This window comes from Gallinula chloropus (genome assembly GCF_964237585.1).
Source record: "Gallinula chloropus genome assembly, chromosome: 4".
NCBI lineage: Eukaryota > Metazoa > Chordata > Aves > Gruiformes > Rallidae > Gallinula > Gallinula chloropus.
Window position 1 is genome coordinate 14,832,890 of NC_140088.1, and position 19,535 is coordinate 14,852,424.

A 19,535-nucleotide genomic window follows, 5' to 3' on the forward strand; every position below is an offset into this window, starting at 1 on the left:
GTTTTCTGTTATGGAAAGGAGGAAAATTCCTTTCTTTATCAGCTACTGGAAAAGTATACCCTGAGCTAAGATAGTATCTATTCACATTTGCTTCAGAAATAGCATTGGATATTTTCTTCCCAGCGACGTCATTCAAGAACATTTTTGGGGGTTTTTTTGTTAGCAGTAAAATTAGAGGGTAATTGGCAATTATGAAAAACTTTGAAAATGCCTATGTAACAAATTAAGAGCCATTCTAAGCTCTGGTGTTTACTAACAGGTATTCATAATTCTAACAGTGTTGCCATATGGGCAAGATGGAATTATGCATAAAAATCAGTAGATTAGTAGCAAACCCATGGATATGCTGTGTTCTTCCAAGCATGAAAGTCAACCACTTTCAGAATGCCCTCACTTAACCATCATGTAAATCTTCACAATAAGCCTCATTTTAAGGGGCAAGTGGGCATGAAGAGGTTCTCATTGTCAGCACCAAATGTAAATGTTCACTATAGGGAATAATAGCCGCCTGTACCATCTGCCTCTAGAGAAGGGGGAAAGTACTGCTATTCCTGAATTCCAGCTTCTATAGGAGACATAAGTGTGCCTGGTAGTTATGGCAAAATATTACCATGCAAAGGCAAAAGACACTCTGTGGAGGCTACCAAAGCTACTGTGGTATACAAGTTAAAATGAAACAAGACCCCTCACTGCTCCCAGTAGTGATGAGCAGGCATTCTTATTTAAATACAGGTGAAATAAATGTCAAACTGAGAAATTATATCTGCATCTGAAATAATTGTTTAATTAATAAATTAAACACAGAAAAAATTGTAGGCTTGTTGTCTCTTCCCTACTGGAAATTCTCTGAAGGGAAGGATCTACCTCTGAAAATTTACGTACAACACAGAACTCTCCAGTGACAGCAAGCAATGTTTTACAGTCTTTCCTCAGTCATCTGCATTTAACTCTTCCTGCCTTGAAATTCTGACTAGCTGCCACATAGCTAAGGTGTAACAGCTGAAGTATATACATCATGGAGATGTATTGCAGAGGCAGCAGTTCTGATCCAGCTGCGGAGCATGCCATATGCTAGCATATAACAACTACTGGTCTTTGCAGAAAAAAAGGCTAAGTGAGTTGAGGAGGGAGTGCACAAAACTAGTACTAGCTTGTATTTCTTCTAGATAGTCTATAGTAAAGGACAGAACTAAAGGATATTCTCAAGAACGGGCCATGTCTGCTGTTGGTATGAATCCTGTTCCACTGAGGGCAGGTGAAGTATGCTGATATTTTGGTTAGATTCAGTCTGGTGGGTCTGTCACATCAGTTTTCTCCATGCAGAAAAAACTGGTGTTTAAAAGCAATCACCTTTGTAAGGCAAATATATTTATAACATAATATAGTATCTATATTATGTAATATCAGCTTTTTAGCATTAAAAGCCAAGTATTTTCTAATGAAAAAATTAGCTACATAGCAATGCATCAATGTAATTTTTTTACCTTACTCAGCTGGATATTATGCATTTGGAACCTATCCCTTGACACTAGTGATCTATCTAATTGCATTTAGAATCATATATTCCTTTTAAACTGGGGTGTATTTATCCCTCCATTTTAATGCTATAATACTGGACATTTGGATGTAAAAAACTCTGTGTGATACCTCTTGCAGTGCTCACAAAGTGACTTCAAAGAATTCACAAAAATTGCCCTCAGTTTTACCTGGGTGTTGTGGTTTTGTATGGCAGGGGTGGGGGGCTGCAATGGTGGCTTCTGCAAGAAGCAGTTAGAAGCTTTCCCTAGGCCCAACAGAGTAAACGCTGGATGGGCTCAAGGCTGGAGTCGTTGTTGACCAAGGCCAAGCCAATCAGTGATGGTCACAGCACCTCTGGGAATCACATTTAAGAGAAAAAAAATGCAAGCAGCTGCATTTTGCCACCACAGGAGGGAGTGAGAATATGTAAGAAATAAGTCACTAAGGCCACTGAAGGTGCCCGGGGTTTGGGGGGGGGGGGTGGGGGGGGGGGGGTGTTGGTGCTGGTCCAGATGCTGGAGAGAAGGATTCCCCTGCAGCCTGTGTAGGAGACCACGGTGGAGAGGGTGTCCACCAGTGGGAAAGGACTCATGTTGGAAAAGTTTCTGGAGGATTGTCTCCCATGGTGGGACCCCACACTGGAGCAGGGGAAGAGTGTAAGGAATGCTTCCTAAGCTAAGAAGGAAGACAACTTGCAAGGAACGCAAACCCCCATTCCCTGTCTTCCCCCACCCCCTGTGCCACCCTAGGTGTGGAGAAGGGAGAAAAATCTTGAATAAAGTTGAGTCTACGAAGAAGGGAGGGGTGGGGGAAAAGTGCTTTAAGATCTGGTTTTACTTCTCATTATCTGACTCTGGTTGCACTGTGTGTGTAGTGTAATAAATTAGATCATTTTCTATTTTTATTCCATGTTGTGTCCGTTTTGCCCATGACACTGATTGCGGAATGATCTCTCCCTGTCCTTATCTCGGCTCCTAAGCCACTCAATATATATCTTCTCCCCTGTCCAGCTGAAAAGCGGAGTGACAGGGTTACTTTGGTGGGTGTCTGGCCCCCAGCTGCTGTCAAATCACCTCGCTAAGAATTTTTACTTTCCATCTCAAATTCCTGTCATTGCCAGCAGGAAATCTTACTTGCCTAAGCGTAACAGATAGCATGTAACTCAAATATGCTAGTGACAGGATATGCAGGTAGAATTCTGTACAGGCAGAAATCCAAGTGCAAAATTATCAACCCTTATTTATCCACTGCCTTTCAAGCCATATTCTAAGAATATAAGCAAACAAAATAAGGAAAGAATTGTTTCCTTAGCTTAAACTTAGCATAAAATACTCTACACAGCTCAACTGCATTCTCAGAACATGGCCATGGATCACGGAGCTGTAGGCAAGTCCATGAGGACTTGAAGAGGTTTGAAGATTGAAATACACAGCTAAGCATTATTACTTGAATTTTGCACAGTATCTTTGTAAGACAGGTTCTGAGTGCTGCTGTGTCCACAAGCCTTTCAACTGCAACAGTTCAATAGTGCTGTCACTTTCAGGCAGGTATAACAGCAGATGTAGCAGAAATGTGTAAGAGCCCTATACACACAATGTGGTACTTCTTTGCTGCACATAGATGACTATCTTGAACATCTGGCAGAAAAGAAAGTATCCATTAGAGCCAGGTCACTGTAGCATGCGTGAAGTTGGGTCTGACCAAAAGGGAACTGTTCCAACTTGTCTTTTTAATTGCTTCTGACATCTCATGAAGGAAATTAAACAGAGAAAAGCATTCTTAAAAAAAAAAAACACAGAAAAAACCCAACTGATTCTGTTCATATTTCAACTATTCTGGGGAGAAAGAAAGGGATGGATTCTCACCTGTTGCTTATTACTGTTAAATACAAAAAAGTCAGGAAAATCAGTTTCTTCAGTACCCATTTTTCTTGTTCCTTACACCCCAAAGCTGCACAAACGCCTAGCACAGAGGCCCCAGCTCTGCACCCATGCCCTGTTTATTGAGACTACATTATGGATATGACATTAGTGTCCACCAAGGAGACATAGGTAGCTATATTGGAAGCTCAATAAACATAAAAAACCCCATCAAAAAGCACAACACAAGAGTATTGTAGGTAGTTTCACAAATCAAGATATCTAAAACTGTTACTTAGTCTTAAATGACATGGGATTGCCTATAACCACTACACTTGTAACAGCTACATGGCTCTGAGGAATTTTAAGTGGTCAGATAATGTTTCTGTTGCTTAGACAGGAGAGTGTTTCATATTTTAGTATGGCACTGTTTGTTTACCTGTTCTGACTTTTTAAGTGAAATATCCAGTGTGGCAGACTTTGATATAAAAACACTTCAGCCACCACTCCTGACTAGCTTGGTTCAACTTAATACTTTCCACAGCATCTGTCTCAACTGAGGCACAGCCTTTCCACACAACAATGGGAAGAAATACAGGGAGAGAATCAGTTCACCTAAAGCTTGGGTGCCTAGCCCTATTCATTTTCCATGCTACATGTATAACCACTGGAAAAAGTCAGGACCACCCAGAAAGTGAATCCTTCCAGCTATCTTAGGCATTACTCTTTCAAAGAGATGAGTTACACACTGGAAGTGTCCATCTCTCTCTACTGTATAGAAGGGATGCCCAGGCAACTAGATTTGATTAGATCCTTGTCAGTTGCCTACAACTAGATGTGGTGAATCCCACTTAGACTGCAATATCAACAATTTCCTAACACACCTGTAGAGTACCTGCTTTGGTTTGGTTTTTTAATTCGAAGCTATTCTCCAGAATCCAAACTATTTCTTCTCTGCAGTCATGAGCAGATCAATACATTGCTTAGCAAATATATTTTTAAAGAGATCATGCTGTCTCAGATGGGGGGATGGTATCAGTGGTCATTATGCCCTAAACGCACAGCATCAAAGTCAGATCTCCATCTGACTAAAACCACCAGGTCTCTGTGTCCAATAAAGGATCTTTTTAGATTACATTTTCATGTTTCCAAATAACTACCAGAAACGATTTGTCTGAACTCAATCTGATCTTTCATATTACTGTAATGAGATTCTTACTAAGACTGCTTCTTTGTGCTAGCAATGTTGTCCCTTTAGAAACTCCTGAGATACAGAAAGGGACTGAGCTTGGTAACCTCCATGGGGGAAAATGACGTTTGTGTCTTTGCTCTTTCCCAAAAGGGGCTGTTTCATGAAGAACCACAAATGTCTATGCATTAATATCCATCACATCCTTAACCTTTAGGAGGCTGCAAATGATTGTTGTTCTCCAGGCATGGACATTCCTGCACAGAATGCGCGCTATTATTCAGATAACTTCTTCTTCTACTGTTTTCTGCCTTATACTACAGTGAGAACTCTCATCTCTCTAAAAAAATCCAAGAGAAGAAAAAGGAGAGCAAATGTCACATACTTGCTATATCAACTCATAAAACCACAACACAGACAAGAAATGGGTTTAAGCCAAAAAAGGCTGGAGCCACATCACAATATGAGTCCTCCCACAGAATAAGCAGACTGAGATCCTCTGTTCTGGTCTGGATTCAATTCTGCTGTAGATGGAAATCATTTATACTGATTAAGAAAAGACTTGCCAGAAAAACACAATGCCTCTGAGTTCAAATTCACCATCTTCATGTCTCTCCAAGTCCACAATGTGTCTAAGAAAGTGCAAGCTGACTGTACTCCTTGGAAGTAAATCTCTGGGGTAGAAGGCAAGAACAGGCAGACCTCGATGTAGAACTCTTTAGCTATCCACTGAGATGACAGATCAACTAATTTCCACCACCCTACAAGCTGCTTCTGCCCTAAACTTTGCCTTTTGACCTTGTGCTATACCTGGTTCCCAAACTGGAGTTCTGGCTGCTGTTGGTGATGATGTTACAGACTCTGTGGGTTCCTTCTCCAGCCAGCCAGTCATTGGTGACAGTTGTATTTTGCCCCTCTTAGAGTTTGAACCTTGAGGAGAAAAAGAGTTTGTATTGGCTTATTCGGCCTCCTATTTAACATATTTGCAACAACTCCAAGCAGTTCAGAATTATCTCACTTCCCAGAAGGCTAAGGCCATTCGAATGAGGGTTTGTGCAGCCGTCTTCATAGAGATCAATGACTATTTGGTGAGAACAGATCTATCCCAAGGGAAAAAAAGTTATTCATACCAAACAGCCATTAAATGTCTTCATTTATTAAAATTTGCTTGTGTTTATTCAGATGTCCCACATGTGAGATCCCCAAAAACTCTCTTGGAAAAAATCTGATATTCTAGAAGATACCCAAGTTAGAAGTTCTGCATTTATCCTGCTGCTTTCCTCCTGACATCAACTGCTTGCTTTAGGACAAGGAAAAGAGCCTGGTCAGGATACCTGAGGGAGCCCAGAATGTCCCCTGGAGATTGTCTCACCAGGAGGTAAAATTCCACCTCTCACAGGCAGGTACTTTCCTGTGGTATCAAGGAAATAGTAACAATGAGGTCTGCAATACAGCAAACATTGAAACTACCAGATTCTTAAGTCTGTGGCTTAAAACAGGCAAAAATCAATAAGAACAAATGCAGGGGAATTTTTCTTCAACAAATATTTACTCACTTGCTAAAATGAAGGTTGGTTCTACCATTCTATAGGTTATAACCCTCTTGGTTTTTAAATTCCTTCTTTCATAGTTTTTGTTTAGTGGGCTGGAGGATTTCATTAGATTACGTCCAGACCACTGGATATGATTGGATATCTAAAACATCTACCATCACTGTGCAGAACATTTACAGAAAATGAAGATAGAACTGAGATATTCCAGCATTATCTAATATAAAATTTTAATTTATGTTAGCATTTTAAAAAATGAAGACTTACAAAGCGCTGGTTGGTTGCAAAATTACTGCTTCAGAAAACGCAAAGAGCATCTCCTGACTTAAACAAATCACCAACACCTCATTCATTTTTTAACCCTCAACTTCAAGCCTCAAAATTAAATCTATATGCAAAACAGCAGTATTGGTGGTGTTTGTTTTACTCTTAACTGAATAATCTAGAGTCTCAGCAGAAATTGCAGGAACCTAGATCCACTACAAGGGAAGGAGTATCTGAGTGTATCTATTTATACAAACATTATCTCTTCAAAATACCACCTGATGAAAATAATGATGAAGATATTGACACGTGATGTTACAGCCTGATTTAATGGAGCAAATAGTGACAAACACAGAAAAATATATCTGTACATCATTTTTCTATGTGTCAATGAAAACAATTAAAACCCCTAAAATGGCTGTTCCAGTCATAAAAGTTGATCTAAAGTTGCTGTATGTCCTCTGTTGAAAACATATAGCTTTCTGGTGTAAACATACCATGTAACAGCCACTGGGATATCTCCACCTCCAGTCGTCCTTCTGCTTTAGACATGGGATATATATGGGGAGGCCATAAAACAACAACCAGAAGTTCTTTACAGCAAACGGGCACTAGTGAAAACAGATGTTTTTCATTGATAGCTTTTCCAGAAATATGAGGCCTTACAAAAGACTCAGTTGACTCGAGCACATGTAGAAATTTACTGAGCCAGAAAAGGGTTGGGATTTCTTGAAATTCCTGTGGGAACTTTTCATGAGCCCCTTGATGTTGACTGTCCTCAAGGAAACCTGTAATCTCATCTCCTGTTTTATGATAGTGCAGATATTCACATCTTAGAAATGTAAGCTGACACTAGGGCTGAGGTTGAATTTTAAATGCCAATGCAGTACATGGAAATATTTACATGCCCTATTAATAATTAAAAAAAAAAAAAAAGGAAAAAAGCCAAATCTTTTAACTTAAAAACAAGCAGCTACTATAGCAATTGGATTAAACCAAAACTTGGAATTGGCTTGTTTGTTAGGTTTCACCTTCCACCCTCCAACAAGTACAGTCCTACAGCCTTTTAGCCCTGTAAAAGCTGACAGTCAAAAGCAGGTCTGATGAGAAGATCATCAACATGTTTGCTACAGTTTTGCACTGCCATATCAGGAACCAAACCCAGTTTGGCCAGACAGGGCTCCAACAGTCAGACCTCTGCTACATCGTGCTTCTCTAAGGACTCTGAATCATCCTATCCTTTTGTGCTCTCCTCCCACATGCAAGGTCTCTTAGGAAGCAGCCTATCCTTCCTAGCAAAAAAAGGCTGCAGAGAGATTCCCTCGTGAGCATGTGTAATACTGCTGCTGAATTGGCTACGGATGTAACGCAGAGCACCAAGAGACTGAGCACAAAGCCAGCCTGGGAGCAGAGAGCAGAGCCCTGAACTGCAGTTCCACCAAGCCCTATACGGTAGCATGGGACTAGGTCAGCTGTATATCAGATTACTGCCGTGCTCTGCGAACAATGGAATGCTAAGCAGGCAAACAGCCTCGTTGTCTTGCATTATGATTTTCTGTCCTTCAGAAGGAAGAAAAAAAATAATCTTGTTTAGCTCAAAACATAGTAGTTTTGAGTAGTTTTCCAGTTTTATCATGCCAATTTCAGTCATTCCTTGCTCCTTCAAAATGACTCTTGATCACTTTTAGAAAATGTCTCTGAAGATCTATCTGTGCTGAGTAGTCAGAGAGGTCTATGGATAGTTTTTTTCAATTTTCTAAAAGTAATTTCAAGCACATCAACCAATTATGATAACCGTGTTGATACTACAAATTTATATTTGTTCTAAGGTGGCACTGGCTCTTCTATAAATGTATCTTTTAGTCATCCAGGAGTTAATTCATTAAGCTGTAAGAGGCAGACGAGTTGGTGTGGAAGATGGTAGCACTGCCTAACAATGCACAGCGATGGCATTTTGCATGACACAGTATTATTGAAAAATAATGCATTCTACCGTGCCTCAATATTTCATGCAGGGATCATGATCAGAAGCTAGTCATGGTAAACTGTGGGAAAAAAACCCACCAGAATTTTTACACTCTCCTCATTAAGTGCAGAATAACATCTTTAAGGACGTGCCAAATAATTGAGATCACGCTTTTGTTTAAAATCAGAAGAAAACATGGTTTAGCACCAGGGAAAAACACGTTAACCTTGTAAGATGCACTGTTGTAAGGCAGGACCCACTGGATTCCTGCTCCATTTTGGTCTCATATCTGTGGTCTCCAACATTTCTAACTGAATCACTCATCTGGAATTGAAAGTCATTAACAATTTTCAGTGCACAAAGTTTAATTATTTTTAGAACAATTGCTTTAAACTATACAGTATTCAAAGGCTTATACACTTTCAGTCCCAGGTGTGTAATGAAAAATGGTCTTGCATTTTCAAGTTTTATAGAATTAGGAAGTCTAAAAGTAACAACAGAAGCAGGTAAGACTTTCCATCATGCTGGGAAGTAGGCATAGCAATCCTTTTAATGTGGATCTTTAACAGAAAACAGTTTCATGTGTCCCTTCAAAAAATACTTCAATTGTAAAAGTATTTGGTTCTACTGATTTAAGTAAATCACAAAAGTCACTTACGGAAAACAATTTTAAAATTACATGCTACTTTTAAGTCTGTGGGAAGCTGAGGTGGGAGGATTTTTGGCAGGCAGAAGGTTCTTTGGGGGTTTAGGGAAGGTTCTTTTAGTCATCAGACTTGTTGAAAACCTCCTGGTTTAGGAAAGCTTAGTTTTGTTGTGTTCGTTTTGTTTCCTACTCAAGGGAATACCAAACTTCAGAGACACCTATTGAGCTTTGGGGAATTCACTGTCTGATTTTTTTTAATATATAAATTTATATACATGTTTATACATCTATCTTGTGTAAAGGAGAGAAAATGAACAATCTCAGCATTATGGTGACATTTTGAAAGATGATCTTGTGCCATACTAACGGAAGAACTCAGAGATTTACATCTGTCATTTCTATGACTCTTGTATTTTGAATGTGATCTCGCTCAAATGTTGCTGTAATACAGAGAGAATGTAATCCAGAAATAAGTTCATTAGTTCTTTGGGGAGCAAGGATTCATGAGTATGTACTGAAGACCTGCATTAATCTATTCTGGAAAGCCTTTTATATGACACAAAAAGAAAAATATTTTTGCTTCCAGGATATAAAACAATGTTAGTTAAATTTTATATATCAGAATGAAATAATATTAATTTTTCATGGATATCTTTTTATACCTGCAGAGATTTCACAATAAATCCACCATTTCCAAGCAATCATCTGTGCACCAGAGCTAATACTTGGGCATAATGCTTGAACTGAAGTATATGGTCACTTCAGTTCTGGATAAGACCACAGGAATACAATAATCCCGTTTCATACATGTTAATGCATATAAATTTATCCTTAACAAGCCAAAGAGCCTGATACTGAAAGGAAATTCACTTTTTAAAAAAATTCCTTTTGTAGCCAGTGTAGTGCTGTGTTTTGGATTTAGTATGAGAATAATATTGATAACACAATGATGTTTTCAGTTGTTGCTCTGCAGGTGCAGTGCTTACACAAAGTCAAGGACTTTTTAACTTCTCACGCTCTGCCAGGCATACAAGAAGCTGGGAGAGCACAGCCAGGACAGCTGACCAGCCTGGCCAAAGGGATGTTCCCTTCCACATAACGTGATGCTCTGGATATAACTTGGGAAGAGAGCTGGGAGAGCAGGATAGCTGGTTAGAAGCAGACTGGGTATCAGACTGTTTGGGTTTTTTCTTCCACACATGGTGAGCAATTGTATGTGTGCATCAGTTGGTTTATTTTTATTGCTACTGATATCTTTCTGTGTTATCCTATTACACTGTATTTATCTCAACACATGAGGTTTTTCCATTCTCCTCCCCATCCCTTTGGGGAAAGAAGGGTGAGCAAGTGGCTGCATGGTGCTTAGCTACCATCTGGGGTCAAACCATGACACTGATCACTAACAGTTTTAGCATTTATTTAAAAGTAAGCAGACATATATGATAGATTTGGAAAGAGAAAAAGCATCCTGAGTAATCAAACCTGAAGGATACCACAAAAGCTGCAAAAAAACCTACTTGAGAAGCAACATTTAAGAGCAGTGTGCTAGATGATGTAAACCTTCAGCCAGCATTTGGTGTAGAGACTGACTTACTGGTTATTTGCAAGGGACCTATGTTACCTAAATTTGGCTACTGTACATAAATGAAAAGCAAAGGAAGAAATAAATCCTATCACATTACTTTCAGTAGCACTATTCCTTGTCCTTATGCCACCTCAGCAACTAAATTACCAATGGATCAAGTGCAAATGCTTCCTCTCAGCTAATCTTCCTCGGGGTGTGTGAGTTTGATTTGTGAAAACTCAGGGAAGACTGACCAGCTGATGAGCAGGGAAAGGAAGCTGTGGAAGAGAGAAATGCCTGAAGCCAGGAGGACCTGATTCCCTTTGAAGTCCAACTGAAGCAACTGGAAGATACTGATGGCTCACTGGAGGCTCACAGGATGCTATCAGTACGCAGTTTTATTTGGTTTTGTTTGGGAATCAAGCTGCTGCTTTGACTTTTGTACCTGCAAACAAATTTGGCACAGGAGAGGTGTTGGTGCAGATGGGCCAGGATATATTTCCACCAGAATGATTCAACTCAGAGATAAAGTGTCCTGATGCCATCACATAAGAATTTCACCTCTTCCAGCTCATCACAAATACTGAGACCAATTTTTGTTACTTTGCCAAGAAGGAAAATTAGCAGATTTCACTGAAATAAAATGTATAAGCTAGTTGTTTATGATAAAAAAATGTTGATCCCACTCAGAGGCATCGCCAACGAGCAAGACATGAATCAAGCCACCTTCACCTAAGTTCAGAAGAGTGCAAGAAGAGATGGATTCCATCAAAGCTTTTGCAGAAGTGCAACACCAAAGCAAGGTTTGTTCCCAGATGCTGTACATTGCAGCAGTTGCTTGGAAGAGGACAACACTGGAACCACACTGTTTATTACTATATACTTTGTAACTTTCTTCGCCTTGTTCTTTCATAAACGCATTGGCTGCGAATCATTAGTTTGCAGCTGCCAGATGCACTAAATCTCCCAGCACACTCACACTCCCAGCTTTAGCTTGTTCTCAAAGAAAAGGCACACACTGTAAGATTTAGTAAACAACTAGCCTGCAAACTGAAAACGCCCCACAGTCCTGCCTGCTAAAGTCACTCACAGAGGATTGAAATCAATTTTAAACAACAGTTCATAATTAGATTTTTTGGCCAGGGGAGCAACGGGGCAAAGTGTGGTTTTCAGTTTCATTTTCTTGGGCAAAATGAAGAATTTTTAAAACTTGACTTCTGAGTTTGTTAGCTTTCACTGTGGTGTGCAGAGAGGCAATAGCCTAAATGAGCTAAATAGTCAATAGCATCACTCCTCCGGGGACAGGAGGGGACAGATACTGGCTGTGGCAAAAGGGATTTGGTGTAGTCTGCAGACAGGAATAATCCAGACCTTTAGGAAAGGCTGAATCCAGATATGGCATGTAGGGCTGAGGCTCGTTTCTAGAACAAATAGTTCTGCTGTGCAGGCTGCAACAAATGGGTGAGTGATTCACTACAATGCGCTGGCCTAAAACAAAGCCATCTATTCTGTTTGGAAGTGGAGGCTCGCTCAGGAACCTGCAAGTAGGGCAGGGTCCTGCTAAAAGCCCTTCAAAGCCAGTGGGAGATTTCCAGTGGCTGTGAGTGGCTTTGAATCCAGATAAACCTCTCTCCATGCTTCAGACACTCCTCACCCTCCCTCCAGACTTGCATGTCAGCACAGAGACACGTTGGAGCAGCCCAGAGGAGCAGGCTGGGACTGCTAGAGCTCAGCAAAAGCTCAGGGAGAGCCTGGTGCCCTTCCTCATCTCGCTAGCAGCCTTTGTGTGTTCTTCAGTGTTTCCCCCCTTGTTTTCCAGACTTTTCTTTGGTAATGGTTTTTTGGATTTAAAACATTCCAGGATTGCAATCCTTCAACATTCTTGCCTTGAAGACAGTTATAAACAAAGATATGTTAATAAGATTCATACTCAAATGGATTATATGAGGAAATCATGGGGCAAACTGTGACAGTGATGCAAAACCCACTGTGTGAAAATCTGCTGGGTAAGAAGACTTTCAGAATTTTCTATGAATACCCTGAAACTGTTCTTTAAACTAATGCTTTCATCCAACAGCCGCTTGCAACTGGGGAGCTCATCAGCTTGCCAAGAGTATTGTGGTCACAGTCGAACCCAAATAGCCTTTCAGAAAAAAAAAATCCACACTGGGACAAAATTAAATAAGTTTGGTTTCTATGACATTTGGAAGGAGAAGAGTGCAAGAAAACTCAGTGCATAACTAACAATTCCCATCTGCCATGCTAGGAATCAGTATTTTCACTTCCCAAAATAAAAAACAATAGGCTGATATGAGGCTCTTACTCGTGACTACAAGTGGTGATTTTGAGGGGGAGGCTGGATGCATATTTAAACTTTAAAATGTAGCTTAAAATTAGCTCACAAATCACAACTCTTAAAGTAAGGATTCAAAGTCACTAGGGAGGGAAGATGCAAAATCCTGACTCTCAGCTATAGGCCTTTTGCACGGTTCTTGGTGAAGGGATGGGGGGGGAGAAAGGACCAAGAACCACACTAGAAGTAATGACTCAGCACAAGGATAAATCTATACTGCAGCCCAAAACAGAAATGGGATAAATGAGACAAATAGATATCCATATTTCTGTAGATGCTATTCTATTAGAACTCAAAACGTAAACCTCACCCCATACCAAGGTCTCCACGGTGAAAACCGTCCACAATTTAAGATTTCAGCAATGTCCTCCAGGCCCAGTAACTGGGAATTGGTAGAACAGGAGGGGTTTCACCTAAATAAAGAGAGCTTTACATTGCTATCTGTCGTGCTGAAGACCATTCCTCCCTTTATCTAGCCCCACAATTGGACAGTACAATTTAAAGAGCTATTTTTTTCTACTCTTCAGAATCAGTTGGACTAGACTTTGAGATCACTCCCAGTATCTACCACAGGATAGACAGACACAGTCGTTTCCTCAGGCAGGCCATTCTGATCTTTTGCAGAAATTGGTCTCTGCTGGGTTTTTTGGCAGCAGCCCTCCTTCCCTTGCCAGCTCATATAACCTGCCAGCAGCATGTCACCACTGACATTCCCTATGCCATGCTAACAGTCTTCAGTCTTAGTGCCTACTGCTCATGCCAGGCCATTGTGCTCTCTGACACTGCTATGTGACTCAGCTCAGACTCAAAAATTCTTGCAAAGTAAACAAGACCATAGACAATATGCTAAAGAGCTCAACTAATCCAGGAAGAACCCCCCTATTAGAGCTATTTGTTCACAATGAAAATTAAAGGAGAGAGGGTGGGTAGAGGTCAGGAGCAAAAATGAGCATCTAATGTACATAATCCTGTCAGTCTAATGTGACATGCTGTGTTGATCCTTCTGAAGAGTGTGGGTACGCCTGTGTGCCGATGTGTGTGTGAGGGAGAAAGCACACATCCTGAAGAATTCTGGAATAGAGAAACTTTATCCCCCCAGAAATTTCACTATAAAATCTGTATACCTTGAAAACCAAAAAAAATGTCCCAGGACTGAATTTCATATTTCTCTGGAAATCTCAGCCATTGCCTCTTTGGTACCTCACCAAGAAAACTTTTCCTTCATGCATGGCATTTTGTGATTAATTCTTTAATTTTGACCAGTGTAAGATCCCAAAGTATTCCCTCTCTATGTAAATAGCAAATACCTACCTGAGGTCATATATCTTTTGAGTCTATCATCAGAACATACAATTTCCTTTAACAGGGATAAAACCCGAGTTTCTTCGCTGGCCAATGACAAAAGCTGCACACAATTTTCAGACACTTAAAACATAAATGCTGAGCTCATTCAGAGCATCACATGGGCCCCTTCCCTAAAACCCAGTCTAGGAAAAAGATTAAGAGATCATGTCAATTCATATAAAGAAGATATAAGGAGCACTTGCTGGTGCTGACACATCAAAACAATCTGAACGAGCAGCAGTTGGGAAGAGCCCTTTATTGCACAATTTTCCAGTGGCCATATGATAGCTGAATTGAAGGATGGCATTTTGGCTGTGGACTATCCTATCATAATATTATCAAAAAGTACATAGCTGGAGAAAAAATGAAGACTGACTCTAAGATTTCTCTTTGCCACGTTGAGTAGTAAGTCATAATTTTTGAAGCAGTTACAAATGTCAGTGTGTATTTGTCAGTTTATTTCTACCTAAGCAAGGTCAACGACATCATAAAAGGCCTCCCTTGGAGACAGTATGCAATTCTGATCATTTATATCCAGGGCATAAAAGTAACATATAACTTAGTGTGGTACTCTAGACCACAGGGATAATTTACCAAAACTTCCTAGAAGGACTTCAGAGGGAAAATTTCCATCTCCAAAAAATATTTTGACCTTCAGTTTCCACATGTTTCTGCAAGTCATTGGATTAAAGCTTTATGTCACATTAGACCATCAATGCCACAGCAAAATGACACCAAAAAACAAGGTCAAGCAATGTTTGAAATTTTCTTCTACTAAAAGGTACAGGTGAAAACACTAGGGGAGGTTTCACTTACACAAACCCTTTTATGAGTCTAAGACGCTCCACGCATCTTAAAGTATTTTACTATAATTTTATATGCTCCTGTCTCCTTTGAATGGATAACAACTTCTGACCCACATGGAACTTCAAAACAAACTTTTATTTGGAATAATAACCTTGCTTCAAAAAGCATAATACAATCTTGCTCAATTTACTAACAGCAACAAAACCCAATTAATGATTTAATCCGTGCCAAAATTAAAAGCTCAGTTGGTTGAGAGGTTTTGTACAAAAACCTGTTAAGGATTTTGTATAGCTGCAGAGTCGTCTTCTTCACAGCTACATTTCCCCCTCAAACAAATTATCAGAGGTAACATCAAATTCTAAACCTGACAGAAGGGGAAAAAAAGTGGGGGGGGGAACAACGGACACGGAGGGAACCAGTATTGTTCTCTAGCAATGCAGTTACTGTTCATTTTTCTGGCCACTGCAACACACAAGTAACCACTTTTCATATGACATGACACACTGCACACACTGAGTGATACTCCTCCCATCTCAAGAGGATTATTTTCTGAGGACTTTTCAAAACCAAACATTTGCTCCCATTCTGCAGATCCTGAGTGCTGATCCCAAGCTCTTTTGCTAGGAAAGCATGTTCTAGTGTATGTTCTTTTCTATCAATGATTTCTACAGTAATCTACTTTCCTTTCCCCACATGACTGGATTAAAGTTTTATGGGGCCAAGGGTATAAAACCAAACAATAAGAATAATCTTACTGTCATTGTCACCAAGTTTCACAGTGATTCTGTTCTCATGTTTTCCTCATTCCGTCCTTTTCCTCCACCCTTTTTTAGACAATCAATTTCTCTACTTGCTATCCCTCAGTCTGAAGTCTTCCCTGCTGCTCACATGAAAGAGTGTAACTTACAAACTGTTGAAAACTTCAGCTGAAACGCAGCCAGGTCAAGATGAGGTTATATAAAAGTCCAAAGGCAACTTTTTTAGGTCACATTCTCAGCAGCACAGATTCCAAACGTTTCAGTAAGCAGAGTGCGCTTAACACTCTAGCTGACAGTATTCATTAAATTAATGCTGTGTCCAGAGACGGTCCTTAAAGAGCATTTCTACCATACACACCCTGCAAGCCCACGCTGTACATGTACCAGGCTACCTATAGAACCAGGTATTTATTTGTACTCAGGCAAGAAAGAAATAAACCTCAAAGCAGTTGGTTTTTTCCAAAATATTTTTATAACAAAACCATGACTTTTTTTTTTCTTCTCTGTATGGAGATTAGCTTACCTTTGAAATGATGAACAAAATTAAAAGCCTAGTTGTTCTAAGTACTCTATATCGGGCATGCTTAGTTTCCTTTCTTACCACTACTGTATGTGCAACTCTCATCACTGTGAGGAATCTCCAGTACACAAAAGGTGTTTACTTCAGGTTTTTTTCCTTAGTAAAATGACCTTTACAGTACTTTGGTTAAGCATTCTTATGACTGGAGATTTATCTGAACATGTTAGACTTGAAACCTCTTGGGAACTCTTGGGAATGTATTTGGTTTGGTTGCAAATCCTGAGGAAACTTAGGTATTTGCTCACAGCTTCAACAAATGAAACAGATCCTAGGACCATAGACATGAATGGACCAGAAGAGAGCAACTATATAGCTCTAATAGTAGCTGCAGAACTTTTCCTTCAGAAAAAAAAGCCACCACACTTTACTTGTGCATTTCTTTACATAATAAATTTATATAATCCCATAACATCTGGCTACAGATTCTTTACCTACTGATCCATATGCTCGTGAGAACACTACATTTTACACGTTTAGGGTGTACCTTATCTCACTCCAGACCACACTACACCTCACTCACTGTTCTGTGGTAGTCACATCAATGACTACAGGTGTGCACTGCACTCTGCTAGAATTTCAATTGTGAGTTACATCTCCAGACAAAAACTAAGCTCTGAGGAAGTTTTCTCTCTGAAAACTTGGAAAAACAACATAACCCAAAGCAAAATACAGATGACAGAACAAAAGTGAATTCTGTCAGCTGGTCATCAGTCTAAAAACGTTTGCTATACCCACACATGTCAGATTGCTGGTCTTACTAGATTCCCCCTCCAGCATCATTCCCTGTGATTTTCTTAGCATCACATCCTGCATGAAACCTCAGAAAGGAGGAGACAGTAACAAAGAGCCTCAGTAAGCACAATTCAGATTGTCATTCAGGATCAGAGTCCAGACTGTTGTAAAAACTTGCTATTCCTGCCCTTATCAGTAACTCTCTGTACCCCTGCAGACATACTCCAGGAGAGGCACGGGTAGTAGCCTGGCAGTTATCCTCTTTAAATGGACCTGGAAAATGCTGAGCAAGGAATGCAGAACCAGAAGCCTGCAAAAGACCCAGTTAAATTCTAGACCAAGGATAGCAGCTAATTTCTGCCTTGAAAAAAACTAAGCCTGCAAAACACAGCAGGCCTGTCACTCTTGTCAAGCCCTAAATCAAAATTATTTCCCTTTGCAAGGTTCTTGTGCAAGAGATACAAGGCATTTCCAAGCAAAAAGACTTCACAAACAAGCAAGAAAAAAGACCCAACCCCCTCCTACCTAGTCCTGCTAAGAGTCACCTCCAACTATCCCACCCCCTCAAACAATAAAACACCTCCCTTAGCCTTCAATTCTTGGCCATGTTTCATTACTTCACTCCAGGCACCTGCATGAGGCTCAAATTTTGCTAATGCAGGTCAGCTGGAGCCTCCTTACCCTTTCCAATGCCAACAACATTGTTTTTTAAGTTTTCTCAAAACTGTTTTGTTTTTCTCTTTCTCTTCTCCCCTCTCCCTCCCTTCCTCTCTCCTCTTCCTTTCCCCCACTCCAGTTCTAATTTTTCATTTCCTACCTGATTCTACAGTTACCCCTTTTTACATGGAAAGCTCTGTGGTCATTTTGCTGCTTGACAAGTTTACATCTTAATAATTGCCTATGCAGAATTACACAAGCTGGGAAGGCAAAGAATTAAGTACAAAACCAACATTCCAAAACAGGGTGAGCTTCCCAGTGTAGAAATAACAATGGTAATTAAAGAGGAGTTTTGCAATTATAAAAATACTTTAACTATGAAAAGGAAATAAATGAAAATACTCTTGGTGTCGCTAACATCCTTGCATGATGAAAAAAACTACAAGCTAGTGTTCTTAAAGCATGATTTACAGGGAGAAAGTAGTAAGCCAACAGGCTCTAAAAGCAGTTGAATTACCACACATGAGCTAGCATTCCCTCTGTAAATGTATCAATGCATTCATTATAAATGCTGTCAAAATTTCCCTTTTGTGGTTACAAACAGTATGCCAATTAAAAACCCCATAACCTTTATATACATACTTTCTCCGTTTCAGCTGCATATATTCAGTTATATGGTCCCCTTTAACCTATTAATATACTAAATATCTCATTTATACATGAAGAAGTTCAAGACACAGCATGCCTTTTTTGAATGAAGAAAACTTCTCATGCTTCCTTTCCATCAGAATAAGATGTGGCTAGCAATCTGTTCCCCTTAATAAGGACATCATTAAAGAAGAAAAAGAGTGTTGTGACTGACAGCCCATTATGCATGAAAAATATGCAGAACAATGTGTCAATAGCAGCTAGCTCGTTTATGGTCAGGTCCCAAAATCATAATAGGTACAGCAACGTTTGACTGCCACCACATTCTAAATTGTTAAAGCTAAACCTCTATCACAACCTTATGGTTATGGATGTTGGGGTGCAAAAAGGTACACAGAACTCCCTGTCTCCAGTTTAAGTTCATATATTTAGTTGCTTGTTCCCAAAATCCACAGACCTGAGCTGCTCAGAGAATTTCTCCACAAACATTCCTTTCCTTAATGTATCATAGACAACGGGTTTTGAGTTGGAATGTTTTTTTTTCCTTCAGCCTACATGGGCCACCTGACCTCAAATAGCATCTTCCAACAGAGAAATAAAGAAGGCACAGAGGAAAACGTCTACTTTTAAATGCTGATCACACATTCCATCGCCTTCTTAGTTCCTGTCTCCTGAAAGCTCTGATTAAACATGACTTCCTATTTGTTCGTAGAGAGGTTATTTCATATGGAGCATTGTTGGCTCAGAAATAAACATCTTGTCAAACACAAAGCAACACAGACTGATTTATTCAGCAATACAGGGGCGGTTTCTAGCATACGATGAACTGAAGAGCTACACAAAGATTTATTAACCACAGAGACTGTCTTCCTGATTTTAATCTTTTTTGTCTATTTTTATCTAAAAGCAGAAATACTCTTTTTATCTCTCCCTGGGGACATATACTTTATCAAATGCAATATATACTTAATTTATCTGCTTATGTTCCTGCAAGTGAATTGGATGTTGTACTTTGGTCCTGATTTGCAACTATGGTTCATGTTCTGCAATATGTTCTAGCAATTCTGGTTTTCTTGCATCTGTAAATTAAATAATATTCT